Genomic DNA, 18,229 nt, shown 5'->3' with positions numbered 1-18,229 from the left:
ACTCAATTAGCCTATTTCATACTGATGTAAGACTGTTCAAAAATGTTTAAAATGTCTAACACAATTGGAATCTGTACAACTTTCACATTGACATGATTGTTATCATTATAAAGATATATTAAACATGTTATCCTGTGGAAATTGGCGCTCTTTATGAAACTGTACTACTCTTTTATGTGTTTTACATTTGATAATAAATTATGTATTTGTCTGTTCTCTCCTTTTTCATTTCTAAGAACTTGACCTGCCAGATGATAATGAGCTCAGGTTCCAGAGAATGGCCCTCACCCTTCAGCTCACACTAAAAGATGCCATGAAGCACCCAAATGCTGAGGTGCTCATATCAAGAGCAAGAAAGCCGGTACACGCTGTGAGGAAATCATCAGTGGCAAATGCAGCAATGATCAAAATGTGTGGCAAAACTTTGGTCTGAGATTGTAGCACACGCTGGATCAGCACTTTTGATATGTTGGGAAGACTGCTGGAGGTCAGAACTGAACTAAACCAAGTCCTGAGGAGTTGGGCATGGACACACTTCTCACAAGTGATTGGACTAAGCTGGAGAATCTGGTCAAGCTGTCCGAGCCCTTTGCCATTCATACAGACCAGCTTCAGAGTGACAGCCAGTCACTCTCACAAGTAGTGCCATGCCTGCTCAACCTTGAGGCACACCTTCTCTCAACTACTGCTGCTGGGAAACCATTAATTCAAGTGCTGCTGAAGTCCTTGCGAGAACGTTTTGCTGCCATTCTCAGCCCTGATTCCCCACAGTTTGATGCTATACCAGCTGCGGCCTGCCTATTGGATCCAAGTGTGTCACTGATTCTTCAAACACCAGATATGGTGGCATTGAGGAGAGCAGCACAGTCTTTAGTGCAGAACCTGGCAGTCAGTATAACCCAGCTACTGCTTCTCAGGCTCATGTCATTGCCACTGAAAGTGCAGCAAACTGCCCTGCTACTGTCCTCCAGAAATTCCACTTCCTTGCATCCCGTATGGAGGTCAATGAGTCCTTGTCAAATCAGGCTGAGACTGACAGTCTGTTGACCAAAATGAAGAGGTATCTCAAGATGTCACACATGGCGTCTTTAATGAGGCACCATTGCAATTCTGGAAATCGAGAGAGGCCGTCTATCCAAACTTGCCCCTGTGGCGCTGGATCTCGTTAGTGCCCCTGCTTCACAAGCCTTTGTCGAGCGCCTCTTCTCTGTATGTGGACTGTTGTCATCTGGCCTGAGAAACAGAACAACCACATCTCTGGAACAGCGCGTTTTCCTCAAGATCAACAAGAAATTGTTGCTTGACTGAAGTACATACATCTCTAAAAATGTCCATAAATCTCTCTCACACAGACACACACACACAATCTTTAAAGCTGTATTTGAGCTTTTTTGTATTTTCCTTTAAATTTAAATTTAAATAAATTTAAATCCTTTAAATTCCTTTAAGAGTTCAGTTTGTTTTTGTTTACAATGTCAAACATTGTATCACTGTATTCTGATGTTATTACTATTTCTGAGGTATTGTTAATCTACTGCACTGAGTCCGTACCTGCCTCTTGGTGTCAGTAGTAAACTTAAAATAGGTCTATAAAGTAAATTTGTTAGAATATTATAACCTAAAAGATAAAAGGGATTTTTATAAAATAAAATCTTTCACAGTGAATTCCAAAATAAAGAAGGATCAGCATTTGGGGTATCACAATCCAAAAGTCATGGTTCTCTACTTACCCTGTTTTTTAAGTCACAGCTCAGCTCAGATTCTGTGTAACCAGTGTGCACAATTATTAGTCAAGTCTTATTTTTAAAGACTACTTTTATTATTCACCAACCCCATTGCTCTTGCTTAATCCAAAATGTTAGTAAACCTCAAATATGAATGTTTAAGAAAGTAAAAGTGAGGTTTTGGGTTTTCATAGGAGAAAATATGTGCACAATTATTGGTAAACTATTACTGTGCTGAATTATGACGCAACTAAATAAAAAGCACATTTTCCCATATCGATTTCTGTTTAATTTGTTTGAGAATTACTAAAAAATTACTAAAAAACTATTCAAAACAATAACCATTTATTATATTAAGTGTAATTGCACATCCAGTACAGTAGGTGGCAGTGGTGCTCTCATTGTCAGTGTGCAAAGTAATTATTAGCTCTATGGTGTACGTTCTTTTTGCCTACTCACAGCGTAGAGCAGGCTCCACGTGACTATTTATAGTCGCGGCAGAGAGTGGGTGGGGGGTAAAAGGTTTTCTTCTTCCTAGGGGGGGCATAACAGAAAATAATTGAGAAGCACTGACCTATTCTAATATTTTACTTTGCATTTGTCAGTTATTTCCCAGAGATCCCTGCACTGTTGGCTGATGTTAGAAGGTTCTATCGAAGGACGCTGTAGAGAGGCTGAGATGTTTGAGAGTCCCAGTGAGACTGAAGCTGTGCCTTTGAAAGCAGCTGAAGTGAGTGTATATGTTTTTACTTAAGTTTTTTTTTACAAACATTTACACACTGTGTAATGTGATCTATTTTTTTGGTTTGCCTTGTTTTACTTTTAACAAGGTCAAATTGGGGAGTGATGGAATAACCATATCAACTCACTGTTGGGAGACTGCCAAAAACTCCTACTGTGATGGCTCGAGTGTTGCTGATGGGTCTGTTCAGTGTTGACATCCTCATGAAATCAAACCTGACTGGAGGGAGGAATAAGGTGGACCCTGCTGCTGAACGTCGCCAGGCTCTTGACAGGAAAAGGCTTTAGTTGGTAAATACCGTCCCTCCCCCCCCATGATACACTTAAAAAGTGGATTTTATGTAAAATTGACTTTTTGGGGGGCTTTTCAATCACGTAATGTTATTCTCTCATCAAAAGCACACCTGACGTGTTGCTGTGATTCTTTCCTGCATGTTTGAGAAATCCTTTAATCTCTGGTGGCAGCAATTCGGGGGTGCTAAATGCTCTGACAGAGCAGCATTGCTTATTTCCACAAAGCTCCTCCTTGGAGCTTCAGTCACCAGCCGAGCTCCTGAGCTACTTAGGGTTAGGGCCATTTCTGAGGTTCACTGTTAGCCTGTTGAAGCCAAGATGTGTGTTTGAGATCATTGACATGTTGGATCACTTAATATTGTTCAAGTTTCAGCCATCTAACTGTTGATTTGAGATTAGGTTGAAAAGTTTTAGGTAATCCTCCATCTCTATCATACCATCTACTTTGTGCAATGCACCAGTACTCCTGGTTGTGCTTTGTACACATCTTTAGAGTAATACGACATTAATTTTTCAGGTTTTGAATATATGTTTTATATTTCTTTTCAAAGATGCTGTTGTCACCCACCATCCTGGGGTGAAGATTTCTGACATCAGAAAAGCAATCAATGCAAGAATTTGTGAATTCAGGCATCAAGTAAAGTGAAAGAATGCTATGATGAAACTGAACAGATTTAAAAGAATTACTTGTTGGTTTGTTAAAAATCAAAGTTGAAAATGTTGAATTTCAACTTGAAAATGTTTGGATGGTTGAAATAGGAGTATCTTTCAGCATCAACAGTTGTGTTGATCATTTTATTATTTTGTCTTTTCTTTCGCTTGTAATAAATACTTGTGCTTTTCATTCCATGTTCATGTTTACATTATGTACTTTGTGTCATTGTTGGCAATATTCCAGTTGTTGAAAGTAATTTTTATTGTCTAAATGAATAAAAGTTAAGTTTTGTTTTAAAATCTGTATGCTCTCATTTTATGTATTGTATCAATGTTCAACTGTTAAACATGTGATGTGCAATCTCAAGATCATTTGACAGAGAATAGAGAATGTTTAAATATATGTGCATATATATTAAAAAAATAAAAAGGTAGATGTTATCCTGTATATGTCAAAATGTATTGAAAAATATACTGAGGCTATATATTGCGATATATGACATAATATATAAGGAATTGCCACTTTCCATATATGACAAAATATATTTTTGTAAAAGTACTTAAATATATTGGGTTATATACTATAAAATATATTACATTATATAATTAAGCAGTGGCAGATAAATATATATATTACAAATATTAAGAAATGTATTTAGTTTATATATTATTTAATATATTAAAGCATGCCTACGTAAATATATATTGTGATATATTTTTGAATATATGAAAAGATAAGATAAGAAACTTTCATGATCCCACGACGGGGAAATTTGTGCATTACAGCAGCTCAGTACAGAGAAAAAATGTAAAGGATGAGTAAGAACAAATAACTAAACTAAAACTAAAATAGAATAGAATAAAATAAAATAGCAAAAAAACTATACACATATACATAAGCACTATATACATAAATATATATATCAGTGTCAATACACACATTTACATACACACACACATCAAAACACTATATACAGATATCAAAATATTATATACATTTGTAGCCGGTAAGGTACACAGCATACACGGTATGCATTATATGGGTGAGTGTAATAAATAAAATGTATCTGACTGTATGGATAAAGTGATGGCAGAGGAGGTAAAGTGTCCAAGTGACTCAAGACATTATGATGTGTTATACAGTCTAACTGCTGTTGGGATGAATGACCTGCGAAAGCGCTCCTTCCTGCAGCGAGGATGTTTCAGTCTCTGACTGAAGGAGCTGCTCAGTTCACCCACGGTCTCATGAAGAGGGTGATGGGGGGGTCCATGATGGAGGTCAGCTTTGCTAACATCCTCCTCTCACCCATCACCATCACAGACTCTAGAGGACATCCCAACACAGAGCTAGACCTCCGCACCAGTTTGTCGATCCTGCCCCTGTCCCTTTCAGTGCATCCACCCCCCCAGCAGGCCACTGCGTAGAAAGCGGCAATTCCTTATATATTATTACATATATTGTAATATATGTAATATAATACTGTTATATTTTCCAATATAATTTTCAATATATATCTTATAGTATGATTAGGTAAGTTTCACAGTGAATTATTAATCAGTATCAGTTGAAAAATACAGCAGTACCTTTAATTTTATGAGAAGACTTCAAATAACCTAGAAATCCAAACTTTATGATATTCAATATATTGTTGATCAATATAAGGTAAAATATATTTTTTTTGCATAAAGGATTCTTCACACACTAAGGTTAATTATGGAGTTCCACAGGGTTCTGTGCTAGGACCAATTCTATATCAGCAGATGTGTAACAAATTGCACACACTTTGTGTGTTTGCTGATATTTGTTGAGCATTTAAACGTTACATTTACCTGCCACATGTTACTCCCTTCATGCTCGCTCCTCTTCAGTAGCGCTAGCTAAGCTGTTTATGTCCCGTGGGCACAAGCCTCGGTGATGGAGGATACGCCAGTACGATTGTCTCTTACATGTTATTATTCTTCCATTTAGGTTCACATCGTTTGATGTTTGACAGAAAATGCAAACTTGTCTCAGACGTGTTAAACCTAAAGTAACGACTCTGTTTTAAAAAATGTAAGAAGTAGAAAGTACCGATACTTGTGTAAAAATGTAGGGAGTAAAAGAAAAAAGTAGTCAGAAAAATAAATACTCAAGTACAGATACCTTAAACATGTACTTAAGTACAGTAACTAAGTATTTGCACTTCGTTACTTCCCACCTCTGTTTCATCAGTCTGTTCACCTATTAGGTTGCTGGAGTTCACACCTGGGGGTGATCGGCTTATTAACTGCAAGGTATTTAAGGACCAGCTGGGGCAGTCGTTCTCCGCCAGTTCGTTCCGTCCTCCACGGTGAAGCACGGGCTCGTTTAATTCTGTGCTCACATCTTCTCCCTGTGTTTCTAACATGAGTTTTTTGTCCCTTCCAGGAGTTTGTTAGAGGAGCCCGGCCCACCGTTTGGGGAGATACCATCTTTACTTATTGGCCAACCTGCTTGTTTTGCTGCTGCGGTCTCCTGCCTGCCCACTCTCCACCTGTACCCAGCAGCGCATTCTGGATCTGCTCTCTGCATTTGGACTTGTCTCACTACGTTGCTCATCTGCATGTAATGTAAAGATCTACGTTTTCATCACTATCTGTTCTTTTACCTGGCTCCGCAGTTACAGGCGTTTTTTTCCCCTTTTTTACAGACATCGTTCCGGTTTCCAGCGTTGTTCAGACTTAGTTTCCTCCGCCTTAGCAAATTCATCCATTTTCAGATTTGTGTAAATAAAACACTGAGCATTCGATCCTGGTTGTCTATTTTGGGTCTATCAGGTTGAGCCATGACATTTTGTTCTCTTTTCATTTTTTCAAACTACACCCACTCCGCAGCAGCTGCTTCCACAAGCAAACGGTGAACACCGCTTGGTAGAGAAAGCGGGTTGGATGATACCAGGTTTTTGTGGGGAGGGGGGGGGGGTTATATTACCAAATGATTAAACATGCTAGTAATTTATCCAAAATTGATAATAAAAAAAGAAAATTAACATGTTAATCATGTAAGATGTTTTTTGAAAATCGAAATGATGTGACTTTATTGGGGGGGGTTATAGTGATTGGATCAGATTATTGGGGGGTCATAACCCCCTTTACCCCCCCCCCCCCCCCCCCCCCGGAAATTACGTGCATGCCTAGGACAATGGGGTAGAGCAGGGTTCTTCACTGCAGATCAGAAACCCATAAAACATGAAGAGGAGATGAGAGCGTTGGCCGAAGCACTTCAAGAACCATAGGAAGTGGCTATTGTGAAATGCAAAGGCCATGATCGTGGTAAAGGACTCATATCCAGAGGAAATCAAGAAGCAGATCGGAGCACTAGAAGGGCAGCGGGATACACTTCGAACCTACAAATGGTAAGTACTGAACCCCAATCAGTGGAATTACTACCTCCAATTACCTTGGAACTGATCAAAGAAGAACAACAGAAAGCCTCTCTTCAAGAGAAAACATTCTGGAAGCAAAGGGGAGCCACACAACAAGAAGGATTAAGGAGAGGACCCAACAGACGAGTTATCCTTCCCCCAGGAATACGGAAAAGTGTATTGGAAGAAGCACATGGGGTAGGACATGTCGGGAATCGACAGATGGAGAGAAATCTCTCCTATTGGTGGCACACTTATATGGTAGATATGGTGAGAAATTATGGAAGAGTGTGCAAAACATGCACCCAGTACAACACCAGCCCAACTGTAAAGCCACACATGGGAGCATTTCCCATACAGGTAAGTCCAGGAGAAGAAATAAGTACTGATTATACAGACATGGGGGAAAGAGTACAAGGGTACCGGTATTTACTGGCGTTAGTGGACACCTCCACTGGATGGCCCGAAGCTTGGCCAGCCAAGAAGGAAGACAGTAAGATGGTTGTAAGTGCCTGATAAACCACTACATCCCCCGATATGGTTTTCCTAGAAAGATTTGATCTTATAATGGCACTCATTTCCGTAATCAAGATTTGCAACAGGTTGAACAGGCACTAGGAATTAGACATGCATCTGGGTCAGTGTACCACCCCCAGTGCCAGGGTAAGGTTGAAAAGGATTTCCCTCCTGCTCTCTGACGGGGACGGTCTCTCCCTGCGCTCCCCATCTCTCCTGCTTGCTGCTTGCTGTGAGAGCGTCTCTCACACACTGTCCGAATAAGAATAAGATTGAGAGCATCATGGATCTGGAAAACTGGGCCCTGAACACCATTGATCGAATTTTCTCCACTATGAGATCAGGGAAAGGGGAGCCTGCGTGTCCGAGTGGAACAGACCCCGTTGGATACGTCATCAGTTCTTGGAGCTCGTGGAGACCTGTGTGCTTCTCAGCTTTGGAGGTTGAGGACATGGAAGACGTCTACATATTCGGCTATTTGGTAGCGGTATCTCTTCTGTTTGGGCTTGGAGGATACCTGATCTACCCGGAGATTAAGAAAACCTGGGCAGCAGTTTGACATTTGCCGAGGCTGCAGACCCAGGTGGATGGGCTGTGCAGAGCCGTACAAACTCATACTCAAAGCCTGGTGGACCTGAGCCGTAAGAATGTGCTCACAGGCGAGAGGGTTTAGATCTGGAGATAAGGTTCGCTTCTGCACAGTGAGGACGGTAACAAATGAATTTGGAATATTGGATTACTGAATGCTCCTCCGTGAATCGCCACCTTATCGTGGTGGAGGGGTTTGTGTGTCCCAGTGATCCCAGGAGCTATGTTGTCTGGGGGCTTGTCCCCCTGGCAGGGTCTCCCATGGCAAACTGGTCCTGGGTGAGGGTCCAGACAAAGAGCGGTTCAGAAGACCCTTATGAGTGAAAAAACAAGGGAACAGTTTACCCTGCCCGGGATAGGGTTACCGGGGCCCCACCCTGGAGCCAGGCCTGGGGAGGGAGCTCGAGGGAGAGCGTCTGGTGGCAAGGCATTAGCCCGTGGTGCTTGGCCGGGCGCAGCCCGAAGAGGTTACATGGGCCCGCCCTCCTGCAGGCCCACCACCCGCAGGAGGTGTCGTAGGGGTCGGGTGCAATGTGTGTCGGGCGGTGGCCGAGGGCGGAGGCCCTGGCGGACCGATCCCCGGCTATCGAAACTGACTGTTGGGACATGGAATGTCACCTCTCTGGTGGGGAAGGAGCCTGAGCTAGTGCGTGAGGTTGAGAGATACCAGCTAGACATAGTTGGGCTCACCTCAACGCATGGCCTGGGCTCTGGAACCAGTCTCCTGGAGAAGGGCTGGACTCTGTTCCAGTCTGGAGTTGCCCTCGGTGAGAGGCGGCGAGCTGGGGTGGGTATTCTTGTATCCCCCCGGCTTGCTGCCTGTACGTCGGAGTTTTCACCGGTGGACGAGAGGGTAGTTTCCCTGCGCCTTCGGGCTGGGGAACGGGTCCTGACTGTTGTTTGCGCTTATGCGCCGAATGACAGTTCAGGGTACCCACCCTTTTTGGAGTTGCTGGGTGGGGTGCTGGAGAGTGCTCCATCTGGTGACTCCATAGTCTTGCTGGGAGACTTCAACGCTCACGTGGGCAATGACAGTGAGACCTGGAGGGGCGTGATTGGGAGGAACGGCCTGCCCGATCTGAACCCGAATGGTGTTTTGTTATTGGACTTCTGTGCAAACCACAGTTTGTCCATAACAAACACCGTGTTCGAACACAAGGATGTCCATAAGTGCACATGGCACCAGGCCACCCTAGGTCGCAGGTCGATGATCGATTTTGTAATCGTATCATCAGATCTGCGGCCGTATGTTCTGGACACTCGGGTGAAGAGAGGAGCTGAGCTGTCAACTGATCACCACCTGGTGGTGAGTTGGATCAGGTGGCGGGGGAAGATGCTGGACAGACCTGGCACACCTAAACGTATTGTGAGGGTGCGCTGGGAACGCCTGGCAGAAGCCCCAGTCCGGGAGATCTTCAACTCCCACCTCCGGCAGAACTTCGACAGCATTCCGAGGGAGGCTGAGGACATTGAGTCCGAATGGACCATGTTCCGCACCTCCATTGTTGAGGCTGCTGCTCAGAGCTGTGGCTGCAAGGTGGTTGGTGCCTGTCGTGGTGGTAACCCCCGAACCAGATGGTGGTCACCGGAGGTGAAGGGAGCCATCAAGCTGAAGAAAGAGTCCTATCGGGCTTGGTTAGCCTGTGGGACTCCGGAGGCAGCTGACAGGTATCGACAGGCCAAGCGGAATGCAGCTCGGGTAGTGGCCAAAGCAAAAACTCGGGTGTGGGAGGAGTTTGGTGAGGCTATGGAAAAAGACTTTCGGACGGCATCGAAGCGATTCTGGCAAACCGTCAGGCGACTCAGGAGGGGAAAGCAGTGCTTCACTCACACTGTTTATAGTGCGGGGGGGGTGCTGCTGACTTCAACTGAGGCTATAGTCGGACGGTGGAAGGAATACTTCGAGGACCTTCTGAATCCTACTGACACGCCTTCTGTAGTGGAAGCAGAGTCTGGGGATGAGGGGGATGACTTGACCATCACTGGGGGTGAGGTCACTGAGGTAGTTAAACAACTCCTTGGTGGCAGAGCCCCTGGGGTGGACGAGATTCGCCCTGAGTTCCTGAAGGCTCTGGATGTTGTAGGGCTGTCTTGGTTGACACGCCTCTGCAACATCGCGTGGAGATCTGGGGCAGTGCCATTGGATTGGCAGACCGGGGTGGTGGTCCCCATCTTTAAGAAGGGAGACCGGAGGGTGTGCTCCAACTTTCGGGGGATCACACTCCTCAGCCTCCCCGGTAAGGTCTATGCCAGGGTGCTGGAAAGGAGGGTGCGTCCGTTAGTCGAACCTCGGATTCAGGAGGAACAATGCGGTTTTCGTCCTGGTCGTGGAACGCTGGACCAGCTCTTTATCCTCTCAAGGATATTCGAGTGTGCGTGGGAGTTTGCCCAACCAGTCTACATGTGCTTTGTGGACTTGGAGAAGGCATTCGACCGTGTTCCTCGGGGTGTTCTTTGGGAGGTTCTGCGGGAGTATGGGGTGTCTGGCCCATTGTTGCGGGCCATTCAGTCCTTGTACAACCACAGTGAGAGCTTGGTCCGTATAGCCGGTAATAAGTCGGATTTGTTTCCTGTGGGTGTTGGACTCCGTCAGGGCTGCCCTTTGTCACCGATTCTGTTCATAATTTTTATGGACAGAATTTCTAGGCGTAGCCAGGTGGCGGAAGGCTTCTTCCTTGGTGGCCTCAGAGTCTCATCTCTGCTTTTTGCAGATGATGCGGTTCTGTTGGCTTCATCAGGGGGGGGCCTCCAGCTCGCAGTGGAACGGTTCGCAGCCGAGTGTGAAGCGGCTGGCATGAGAATCAGCACCTCTAAGTCTGAGGCCATGGTCCTCAGCCGGAAAAGGGTGGAGTGCCATCTCCGGCTCAGGAACGAGTTCTTGCCTCAAGTGGAGGAGTTTAAGTATCTCGGGGTCTTGTTCACGAGTGATGGGCGAAGGGAACGGGAGATCGACAGGCGGATCGGGGCTGCTTCTGCAGTGATGCGGACGCTGCACCGGTCCGTCGTGGTGAAGAGGGAGCTTAGCGTAAAAGCGAAGCTCTCGATTTACCGGTCGATCTACGTTCCTACCCTCACCTACGGTCACGAGCTTTGGGTAGTGACCGAAAGAATAAGATCGTGAATACAAGCGGCAGAAATGAGTTTCCTTCGAAGGGTGGCTGGCCTCTCCCTTAGAGATAAGGTGAGGAGTGCGGCCATCCGGGAGGGGCTCAGAGTAGAGCCGCTGCTCCTCCACATCGAAAGGAGCCAGTTGAGGTGGCTCGGGCATCTGATTAGGATGCCTCCTGGCCGCCTCCTGGGTGAGGTGTTCCGGGCATGTCCCACCGGGAAGAGGCCCCGTGGTAGACCCAGGACACGCTGGAGAGATTATGTATCTCGGCTGGCCTGGGAACGCCTTGGGGTCCCTCCGGATGAGCTGGAGGAGGTGGCTGGGGAGAGGGAAGCTTGGGCTTCTCTGCTTAGGCTTCTGCCCCCGCGACCCGGCCCCGGATAAGCGGAAGAAAATGGATGGATGGATGGATGGATGGATTACTGAATGGTTCCCCAGTGAAACTGAAGGCTGTTGGAAAAAAACAAGCAGCCTGTTCCAAAACACCTGCATTATCAGGAATTCGGCTCCCTAGCCGGCCTTGGGCTGGTAATCATATCTCTCCAGGACAATGTGTGATGGTCGCTCTCCCCCTCAGCCCTCTCTGTGATTTGTGAAGCTGGATCTGGTGTACCACGGCCGCTGATGAACTTCCATCACTATCAGCGAACTATTTTGGCTAGGAGCTGTCATCTGGCTCCACATTGCCCCCACGTGGAGCCAGATGACTGGAACACGTAAGAAGGAACACATCACTCCAGTTTTATGTCTGTGTAGATTCTCAGTTATCCAGGTCATAGTAGTCTCTGGAGCTTGAAAAAGGCGACTGGACTTCTTTTTGTTTCTTGAAGACGTTTCACCTCTCATCCGAAAGGCTTCTTCAGTTCTCAACCAAATGGTGGAGAGACCCAGGTATTTAAACCCCTGTGGGCGTAGTCCCCTGGAGGTGGTTATGACCCTCTATTGATCATGTGCTTGAACACATGTGCCCAGGTGTGAAGGGGGCGTGGGTCATATTTAATCAGTGGTTTCAGTTGAAACCAATTTAGGACTCCGCTCCATTGTTTCCTGTGGCCTATTGAGGTCACTGGAACAAAGGTGTGAATGGGGGTTGAGACGTCTGGGAAGGGAGCTCAGGACAGCACTGTAAGCGGGGGAAAGTTGGTGACGTAATCCACCTCCTCTGTTCAATGATGGTTGTTCACAGTGGACATAGATGGCTTCTTTCACTCCTCTTTCAAACCATCTGTTTTCCCTGTCCAAAATGTGGTGTGATGCCAATGTTCACATTTTGGACAGGGAAAACAGATGGTTTGAAAGAGGAGTGAAAGAAGCCATCTATGTCCACTGTGAACAACCATCATTGAACAGAGGAGGTGGATTACGTCACCAACTTTCCCCCCTTACAGTGCTGTCCTGAGCTCCCTTCCCAGACGTCTCAACCCCCATTCACACCTTTGTTCCAGTGACCTCAATAGGCCACAGGAAACAATGGAGCGGAGTCCTAAGTTGGTTTCAACTGAAACCACTGATTAAATATGACCCACGCCCCCTTCACACCTGGGCACATGTGTTCAAGCACATGATCAATAGAGGGTCATAACCACCTCCAGGGGACTACGCCCACAGGGGTTTAAATACCTGGGTCTCTCCACCATTTGGTTGAGAACTGAAGAAGCCTTTCGGATGAGAGGTGAAACGTCTTCAAGAAACAAAAAGAAGTCCAGTCGCCTTTTTCAAGCTCCAGAGACTCCAGTTTTATCTTCTCTGCACTGGCTTCCTGTTTATTTTAGAGTTCATTTTAAAATTCTTTTATTTGTTTTTAAGTCCTTAAATGGGAGTGTAGATGCAGCAACTCTGCGAGGTAGGGTGGTGCAAGGCCGTTCCCACCCGCTCAGATCTGCTGACAAACTGCTTTTGGTCGTACCGAGGACTAAGTGGAGGCTCAGGGGGGACAGAGCATTTGCCGTGGCAGCTCCCAGGTTGTGGAACGCTCTGCTTATGCACATCAAACAGGCCTCTTCACTAGCTATTTTTAAATCTTCTCTTAAGACCCACCTTTTTCACCAGGCGTTCAAACAAGCTTGAGATGTTTGTATGGCAGTGTATTTATTTCTTATATATTTATTTATTTTTTAGTCTAATTTTATCCTGACTTTTGATTGTGTATTTTATTTTTATTTTATTGTTGCGCTTTTATTTTTATCTGTTACTGATGCTCTTATTTATTTTTATATTTTATTGATGCTCTTATTTTTGGGTGTTGACTTTTATGTTTGTCTTTTGTTGTTTTATTCTTCCTTGTTCAGCACTTTGGTCAGTGCTTGCTGTTTTAAAGTGCTCTATAAATAAATTGGCTTGGCTTGGCTTGGCACCCTCTCATCTCCATCTGCATCTCCTCCTGCCCCCGCCCTTACCCACCATATTTGCTATCCTGGCTTTAAATGTGCAAATATGCTTTGCTAAGGTGTTTTTTTTGGACCCAGATGACTTTTTTTAACCTAACTACCCCATGATGTGTGTTTGTTTCCTTTTTCTGGGGACTGATTGTACTGGCAGCGCCAGTGAAAAACGGCAGCGGCTGCAGACACCTATCTCCCCTATGTTAGTCTTGTCTGTTCTTCTCTGGATGGTTGTTCCGAACGCAATTTCGTTACATTATGGCAGAATGTCGTTATATAATTTGTTGTATAATGATTAATTTCGTTGTATGTATAATGACAATAAAGTTCTATTCTATTCTATTCTATGAATCAAAACCTCAAAACTAAATTGGCCAAGGTGTGTGCACATACACTGGGCATAAACTGGGTAGAAGCACTCCCACTAGCATTAATGGCAGTGAAAAGCTCTATAAACCAAGCCACTGGCTTCACGCCTTATGAGTTATTAACGGGACGACAGTTTCCTGGTCCCAGTGGTGCCCCAAGATTACCAAGGAATGTTGACAGATATCAGTATCAGCCATATTAAGATGAACTTAAAGCTTTGGTGTCAGGTTTTGTTTTGCAGGTGAAGGAGAGAAACCTACCAAGAGACCAAGTAGACTCACACACAGCAGATTGGGTCTTGCTGAAAGTCATAAAGAGGAAGTGGTTGGCTCCAAGGTGGACAGGGCCGTATAAGGTGGTGGAAAGGACGTCACATGCCGTCCGGCTGGACGGAAAAGGAGACACATGGTACCACTGGAGCCAGTGTGCACCAACAGCGGCTCTAGGGAGAACAAGACATCTTGGAAGAGCAGCAGGGGGCATCAGATCAAAAGGGGGACTCGGACGAGTCTCCTGGAAATCCAGACATTCAATAATCCCCTGAGTCTGGATCTGGTAGAGGTAGTCGACCCTCAGTCCAGCAACGTGGCTCTCCCTGGACAGGGAGAAGTCTGAAGAAAACATCTCTAACATCAAATTCAGAGGAGAGGGGCAGAACAAGCCCCTGAGTTTCTTCCATCTGGTAGAGGTAGTCGACCCTCTGACCAGCACCGTGACCCCTGCGATTGGAAAGGGATCTGAAGAGCAACAAAGGGCTAAGGAGAAGAAGAAGACGCTCCACACATTAAAAAAATAAACGACAGTGGTAAAGTTGTAGTTGGTTAAAAGCTCCTAGTACAGAGGTTTTAGTACTAATACAAAGTTGAGGGTGTACTTAAGCCAAAAATGGCAAAGGTGGGTGTAGTAATGGCAGTGGTTGTTGAGTCATATATTTGATAGGGTATTTGTTTAATAAATCAAATGTATTGTCTCATGTTTCGCCCGCCGATACTTTGTTAATACGATTCGCTCCACCCAAAGTGTCGATCATTGTTTGGATATTTATGGAGGAATTGAATTGAACTATGTCGAGGGTTCCACACAATCATTCCAAGTGGATCTCTGTCAGGTGATTTAATGCTGATTGTGCCAAGGGTGCCAAGCCCTGTAGTGTCATGGGATGTACAGGAGGGACAGACAGTGGCCTGGATGGGCCCAAACTGGACCCTGAATTATCATTATGGCCCGAAAACAAAGCTGATCAGATTAAATTTCAAAGAAACCAGCTACAGGAATCAGGACAGCAGGGAGTTAACCCCGTTGTGGTAAGTATTGATAGTATGGTTGGAGGGTTTTTTTCCTGGTACACATTCCAGTCTGAAGGTATTGCATTTAAGTCTAGGTGTGGATCAGACAGGGAAAGATACTCAGGGCCTTGATAATCCCCTAGACGAACGGATGTTTCAGATGTTTGGTCAATGGAAAGGCCTTATAATGTCTATAATGCTATCAGTCGCTGCATTCATTGCTATATTAGTAACTTGTGGCTGCTGCTGCATACCATGTGTCCCTTCTTTATGTAATCGGCTCGTTATTTCGGAGGTAGGAGAGAAACATCCATCACCTTATATGATGCCCCGGTTAACACAGGATGGCCAAGAGGATCCTGATCTCATTAAGATGCAGAGGTTCTTGGTGTGATCCCTTAATTGGGATCAAAAGGGGGATTGTGGGGAGATAAACTAGCATTATGTGTATTAGTTACATTTGCTAGCAATTATTTGGATGATTTATATTTGTTAGTTTTATTTGTATTTAGCAGTATATATTTATTAGTGAACTGGAACAGACTTTTTCCTTCTCAAAGTGTGCAGGCTGGTCATTCCTTAGATGTGGTTGTCATAGAAACCAGTGTAGGAATTCCAAAAAAGGTCAAAGGGTAAATTCTTTAGCAAAAGTGGAGGATGGGGCATATAAGAAGAGGACAGACTGTATTCTGTCCTCGCACAAGCGTTCTGGACCATGCTAGACAGATAGCTGACAAAAAAGACTTCAGGCGCTGATAGCATTTTCATCTTTTATGTAAAACTGAAAAAATAAATATAAAAAAGATATGCATCAACATTTTGCACACTTTACATGCATATTTGGCCTTTTAAATTAACACATGAATTAAAGAAAGAATGTGTGAACCTTGTCGACCCATTTCTGATCACACAATCAGCTACAGAAGTCTGTTAGCAATCAAAGTATCACTTATTAGCATTAGCTTGCATGTATAGCTTTTAAGGCAGCTAGAAACACATTTAGCTAAGTTATGGCTAACCCAGAAACATTATGAATGGCAACGGTTATTCCTCATCAAAACAATGTTCAGATACAACAACATTTAGTTAACTTACAAAGATACTCCAAGGCTTAAAAACACTGAAAACACTGTCTCTCTGCCATGCTGTGAGCATCCATGCTCGACTGACTGACTTTCTGACAAAAACGAAACCTAACTCAAATCTGGCCACAATACAGGCTTTTCTATATAAACATTTCTCAGTATCACAATACAGACTGTGAGAAGGTTAGACTGGATAAGGCAGAGAGTCAGGAAGGTGAATGTGACGGTGTGGTCAAGGCCCTTTTCCGATGTTTAAATAAATTGCTGCGACAACGCCACCGGAGGGAATTTCACCCTCTGGAAAGTCTTACTTTTAAATGTAGAAAATAAAAAAACCAAAAACCTTAATAATTGCACAGGTTCGAAATTATACACTGGGACAGAGATATGGTTCTAGATTAACACAGTTTCTTTATTTGGCAAAAATGGGCATAAAACCATAAGACCAGAAATAAAACTACAATAGTAAGGGCTCACACAACCTCAAAATAAACAAAAATAAATGAACCAAAAAGATAAAAGCCAAGCTAGACTTACCAGTAGCAGGGGACCTTCACAACAAAAAGAAAAACCAAATAATCACAGCGATACACACACGCAACAATCTCACCCCAAGTGCAGCACAGCAACCGTGACCACAAACTGGACAAAACCCCACCACCAAGAAGGGCCCACACTGCTACTGGCTCGTCGCTGTCCAGTCACACCTAAAACCAAAGACAAGAAAAAATAGAAACAAAAGCAAATAGAAACACTCACAATGAGGTGCGATAATCACACAAATGAGCACCTTATAACAACAATTTGGACAAAGGATAAAAATAAATTAAAAAAAAAAACAATTCTAAAATGCCCAGTAGGTATGATGACACACACACACACACACACACACACACACACACACTGGGGTCAAAACACTTAAAAACGCCAGCATAAAACCAACAAATAATCGTTAAAAAGGGACGCCAAGCTAAACTAGATACCACCACTGCATCACAGTCAGTTCCAGTATAATGTGTCAAACCGAAGCGATATACTTAGTCCAGGTGGGTGCGAGTCCGTTAGCGAGGCGTGGCAAAACAGTCCTCAGTAGGCAAAACAGCAGGCTGGTTATAGGGGAAAATCACTGCTGTCATGGGTGAAGCATGCAGTAGGAATAGTAAGCTGCAACAGGTGCTGATAAGCTGGGAATCCAGAAAGGCAGGTTTGCAGATATACCACCACGCTAACAGTCAAGGCTCTTATATCCGGCAGCTACACTGTTGTATTCACACGAGGAATTAACACCATTCGACCAGCTGCTCTGTTACTTCCACACTTTAGACAGAGGAATAATCCAACTCACAAGCCGAATGCCTTTATCCTAAGGGACGCCACTTTGCAATCAGCCGCAGGTGTGGTATGACGTCACGTAGAGAGCAAGCGAGAGGAGAGAGAAAAAGGGAGCGATCACTCACCGTAACCCAGGTCGGCCACATAAGGTCTGATCTAGTCTCTCAGATATATCTGATTAACTTTATGTCATATACTCTGTTAATCAATGCTCGAATAAATGTTTATATTATGACTAGGGATGCGCCGATCCGATATACAGTATCGGTATCGGTCCGATACTGGCCTAAATTACTGGATCGGATATCGGAAAGAAATAAAAAAATGTAATCCGATACATTAAATAACGTTTCGCTCACATTAGCTGCATTACAGGGCTCAGTCGTCTTCTTCTTCTTGTGGGTTTGCGTTGACCAAACCAGCTTAGAGCTGCATTACCGCCACCTACTGGAATGGAGTGGATCAGGAGTTAGAAAACAACCCCCTCAGATCCTCCGTCGCTGCGACGGATTCCCTTTGACACTGAGCGATCATCGCTGACATGTTGTTCCGCCTCCACCGCTCTCTGCCTTGTTTGTGTGTTGTGCTCGCTGTGCTGAGAATCAGCTGTTATTTTTTTTCTCTACTTCAGCTCCCGGACATACTGCAAGCGAGCGCAGCTATTAGCACTGGTGACCGTCCGGTACCGGAAGGACCCCTTCCCCGTCAAAATATTTGATACTTTAATCCCTGATTTGTGACTAAATATAGACCTGCAGTAGAAACGT

At 44.6% G+C, this 18,229-nt stretch overlaps 1 long non-coding RNA gene across 1 annotated transcript; it reads left to right on the top strand.

The window, feature by feature from the left end:
• The first annotated feature begins 2,335 nt into the window (after positions 1 to 2,335).
• LOC115777224 (uncharacterized) lies at positions 2,336 to 3,515 on the top strand. Its single transcript, XR_004019603.1, has 3 exons — positions 2,336 to 2,454; positions 2,555 to 2,756; positions 3,311 to 3,515. It is a non-coding gene; the product is annotated as an uncharacterized LOC115777224 (long non-coding RNA).
• The last annotated feature ends 14,714 nt before the right edge of the window (positions 3,516 to 18,229 follow it).

The sequence above is a fragment of the Archocentrus centrarchus genome, unplaced genomic scaffold, assembly GCF_007364275.1.
Source record: "Archocentrus centrarchus isolate MPI-CPG fArcCen1 unplaced genomic scaffold, fArcCen1 scaffold_45_ctg1, whole genome shotgun sequence".
In the NCBI taxonomy this organism is placed as follows: Eukaryota; Metazoa; Chordata; class Actinopteri; order Cichliformes; family Cichlidae; genus Archocentrus; species Archocentrus centrarchus.
Note: the sequence above shows the minus strand (reverse complement) of the source record. Positions and strands in the feature narration are given on the sequence as shown.